Here is a 4,823-nt window from a genome sequence, read left to right as displayed (position 1 = left end):
GGAGGGTGATCACGCCGTGATCTCTTCTCTCCATTTTTCTTTCAGGATTTGAGCATGCACGTGCACACACATGCATCCGGTGTGTTTTAAGTTGCAGGGTCTGGGACTCAAACCATGGTCAACTACGTGGAAGTCCAGCAACATAGCCATTATATCATCTGCTGGTCCCTCTCTCTCTTTTAAGTTTAGTTACTTATTTCTTCCATGAGTGAGAGAGGCAGTACCCCCAACGGTATTGACACTGTAGTCCACCCCCAGCTTCATCTGGTCCCAGATCATGGGCACCTACCCAGCATTTTCAGGGAGGTCTCCAGACGTGAGCTCAGAACCTTCCCCTGTGGGTCGGCCTCACATAGCATCACCTTTTACTGTTGCACCACCGTCCAGCCCTAGCTTGCTGCCGCTTGTTCTCTCCCTTAGAGTTCTCACTCTGGGGGAAGCCAGCTGCCACATGGTGAGGTGCCCTATGGAGATGACCAGCAGTGAGTGGGGACCTGTGGCTGACCACCGTGAGAGCCCAGAAGCAGGTGTGCTCCACCCCTGCACATTGCTGCTGCAGGCCATGCCTTGACAGCAGTCCTGTGAGAGACCTGGAGCCAGAACCACCCAGCTGAGTCACACCGTATCCCAGAGCCCTGGGGACGGGGACAGGGAGGGAATATGTGTGTGTGATTAAGATTCAGTGTCTTGGGGAAACTTGTTACACAGTAATTGATAACTGATATCCACTCCTCCTTTCATACACTTGGTTCCTTACACTCACTCAGGTGAGTGCCAGTACCAGTTCTTCAAAGAATTAGCTTTGAGCTCATGCATCACTTACTCTCAGTCATGCCATCCTGTTCATTTTTTTCATAGCATTAGTCAGTCAGTCAACATTTGCTGAGCTTGTATCATGTTCAGATTCGGAGGAGGCAGTGGTAAACAGTACGGGGCCAGATGGTGCAGCTGTAAAACTGGATGCTCCGCCAAGCTGACCCGTGGGGGAAGGTGCAGGATTCCTGTCCGAAAACCTCCCTGAGTACACGTTCTCTCTTTCTTTCTCTCTCCAGTAAGCACTCTCTCTAGCATTTTTTTTTTTTAATCAGCAATTGGTTACTCATGGTGCAATCTTACCCCATACCCCAGCCTTCCCGTGAGCCAGGATCACTGGTGCACCTGCATGGTGGTTAAGGGCACTGGACACCCACATGGCTGACCCTGGTTCAAATCCTGGACCTGGAAGCTTCATCACTCTCTCTCTCTATGTCCCTCTCTGGTCAAATTTTAAAATAAATAAATAAATAAAATAACTCATAAAAAATCAGCAATAAATAAGTAAAATCCATAGTATATCAAGTGGTACCATGTGCTCTTAAGAAAATAAGCAGGGCTTTTTCTGTGCAGAGAGTAGGCCTGCAAGCACGGTAAATGTCCCTAAGACCCGCTGGGCCTTCTGTAAGAAATGTGGCAAGCACCAACCTCATAAAGTGACACCGTACTTAGGGCAAGGTTCCTCTGCCTGCTCAGGGAAGGTGGTGTTACGACAGGAAGCAGAGTGGCTGTGGTGGACAGACTAAGCCTATTTTCCAGAAAAAGGCAAAAACTACAAAGAAGATTGTGCTGAGGCTTGAATGCGTTGAGCCCAACTGCAGATCTGAGAGGATGCTGGCTATCAAGAGATGGAAGCATTTTGAACTGGGAGGAGATAAGAAGAGAAAGGGTCACGCGATCCAGGTCTAAGCCTCCTCTTTTCTATTATGAAGAGAACAAAATCTTGAGGTGAATGTTCACCTAATTCGATTGCAGTTGGTCTTTTTTGTGAGGGAATAAAGTAATCAATAAAATTCCCCTTTTGGAGAAATTTGATTCATGGCAAAAAAAAAAAAGTTTTTCGCCAAGATGGCGCCGAAAGCCAAGAAGGAAGCTCCTCCCAAAGCTGACGCTAAAGCGAAGGCGTTGAAGGCCAAGAAGGCAGTGCTGAAAGGCGTCCACAGCCACACACAAAAAGAAGATCCGTACATCACCCACCTTCCGGAGGCCCAAGACTCTCAGGCTGCAGAGGCAGCCTAAATATCCTCGGAAGAGCGCCCCCAGGAGAAACAAGCTTGACCACTATGCCATCACCAAGTTCCCCCTGACAACCAAGTCTGCCATGAAGAAGATAGAGGACAACAACACATTTGTGTTCATCGTGGATGTCAAGGCCAACAAGCACCAGATCACACAGGCTGTGAAGAAGCTCTGTGACATTGATGTGGCCAAGGTCAACACTCTAATCAGGCCTGAGGGAGAGAAGAAGGCCTATGTGCGACCGGCTCCCGATTACGATGCTCTGGATGTTGCCAACAAGATTGGGATCATCTAAAGCAAGTCCAGCTGGCTCATTCTAAATACACATTTTTCCACCATAAAAACAAACAAACAAACAAACAAAAAACAGTAGGAATTTTCATCAGGGCCCTTCTTTCTTTTTTAATATATTTTTAGCTTTATTTGTGATTATTTTTATTTTTTAATTTGCTGTAGGGCATGTACTCACCAGACAGAGAGACACTGAGAAAACAAGTTGCCAGGTCAGGACTTGAAATGCAGTTGGCCATGTGGGGGGCTAGCACCTCAACCACCACGGCACCCGCTGGCCCCAGAACTAACTTTCTTCTAACCTTTGCTTACATGCCACTTTCTCCATGAGGTTTTCCTTAACACAGAGCATTTTAAAATTCACAAGCCCTTCCGAAATTCCTTATTTTATTTTCATGAGAGAGAGCGCATGCACAAGAGAAACCAGCACCGACGGTAAGGGTTACTCGCGGTCAATCTCACCCCACACCCCAGCCTCCAGCCAGCCAGGATCACTGGTGCACCTGACTGGCTGTTTCGGTCAACCCTGAACCCAAGTGTCAACCAGCCATGTAGCTCCAGCACTCCAGAACCACCATGGCCAGACTGTGCTGAAATTCTATTTTGTCTACTTGTAATTGTGCCTCTGTCCCCACCAGAAAACAGTGTCTCTCTAGTTACCACTGAGTCCATAACTTTTAGAATATTCCCTGGTTGGGGCCAGTAGGTGGCATGGTAGTTAAGACACTGGATTCCCACATAGCTGATCGTACATAGTTCGGTTCCTAGACTCGGCAGCTTGAAAATTGCCTGCGTGTGATTTTCCCCAAAAGGAAAATGGAGATGGAATTGCAGTGTGATCACCCCCCTGGGGGATGATTTCTCACTTTCCCTCTCTCTGTCTCTTTGGCAAGCACACACGCCCTAAGACAAAAACCATAAAAAAAAAAAAAAGAAAAAAGAAAAAAGAAAAGAAAAAGAAAAGGAAAAAGAAGAAAGGAATATTCCCCGGCATATGGTAGATACTCAGAATGAATGAATAAGTGATTATTTTCTCCAATTAACAAACAGGACCCTCTGAAGTACTTTTGCAGAACAGAAAGAACAGAGTAAGGTCGTACACAGCTGGTAAGAGCACTCCATGAAGTGATTACAGAGTTAATTTGATCATTTAGGAGTTTTGCAAAAGTTAGAAGGAAGGCACATTTGGTCAGGGGCACAGAGGACAGACTAGAGGTTAGGGATTATCTTGTGACTCCACAGCAGTAACTGCTTTTGTGATCAGAAAAGAAAAGAAAACCTTGTTTTACAAAGAAAAGAAAGTGTTTCTGGTTAACAGGGCACTGGTGCTGGCTCTGGCTCCTAGGTCAAGGTTGGCTGACAGCACAGGTGCATAGGGGCTGGGTGCTCTCACTGAGGGACCCTCCTTTGCTCACTCCTCCAGGGGTCCGTGAAGGCCACAGAACTCCCCAGAACGCAGGGATGTGACTGTCAGCAGACTTGGCTCACTCGGCTCAGCCTCATACCAGCACGAACCCAGTAATCTGTGTGACCCAGGGGCTGGGGCAAGCAGTTCAGAGGGCACAGACTAAGAGCAGGAACCGTGTGAGCAGAAAGTAAAGAGCAGACAGGACAGGAAGGGGAGCTATCTTGGCAGATGCGTGTGCCAACACGGATGTCAAGGCTAAGAGAATTCTCTATCTCTTCCCAACTCCATTCCTGAGCTACCCTGGAAAAAGGGAGAGGAAAAAACCTCAAACTGACCCTCACAGAACTCTGACCACCTAGCAGAAGAGGAGCAGGAAATAGACATTTAATTAAACAATAGAATCACATTGCTTGCATACCCAACCTGTGTTATCTTAAGGTTTTGCCATAGAGCGTGTGTATGTCAGAGAGACAGAGCAAGACAGTAAGAAGGGAAGTGAGAAATCACCTCCTAGGGGCGATGGCCACACTATAATCCCTTCTCTTCCATTCTCCTCCTGGGATTTTGGGCATGCATGCACACACACCTAGCATGATTTTCAAGTCACCAGATTCAGGATTTGAACTGTAGTCAGCCATGTAGGAATCTAGCACCTTAACCACTATGCCTGCTGGCCCTGTTGTAGAATGCCACCAAATGAACGACCACCAAAACCAGATTAAGTTTGAAGGGAGTCTTTATTAGCTGGCCAGTGACTACAGTCTGAGGCTCGCGGGGGAGGGGGGCGTCGAGAGTCAGAACTGGAGCCCCGACTGAAGTCTGAGCTGTCTTTTTATAGGGGGTCAGTTACCAGGAGTTTCTATGTAAGCAGTTACAGAAGCTGAATCAAGCAGGTTAATTATCTGCAAGGGGAGTGGGGTTTCCATGCAAGCAGTTACATTGCTAAACAAAAGGGTTTCAGGTTAGTTAGCAGACAGTAGCAGATACAGGATGTCGTCCCAGATGCAGTTTTCTTATCTTTTTTTTTTTTTTTTTTTTGAGAGGTTTTTTGTATAGGGCGTATGTTCTCCAC

Source organism: Tupaia chinensis, unplaced genomic scaffold (assembly GCF_000334495.1).
Source record: "Tupaia chinensis unplaced genomic scaffold, TupChi_1.0 Scaffold000231_1, whole genome shotgun sequence".
Classification (NCBI taxonomy): domain Eukaryota; kingdom Metazoa; phylum Chordata; class Mammalia; order Scandentia; family Tupaiidae; genus Tupaia; species Tupaia belangeri.
This window is presented reverse-complemented; position numbering follows the sequence as displayed.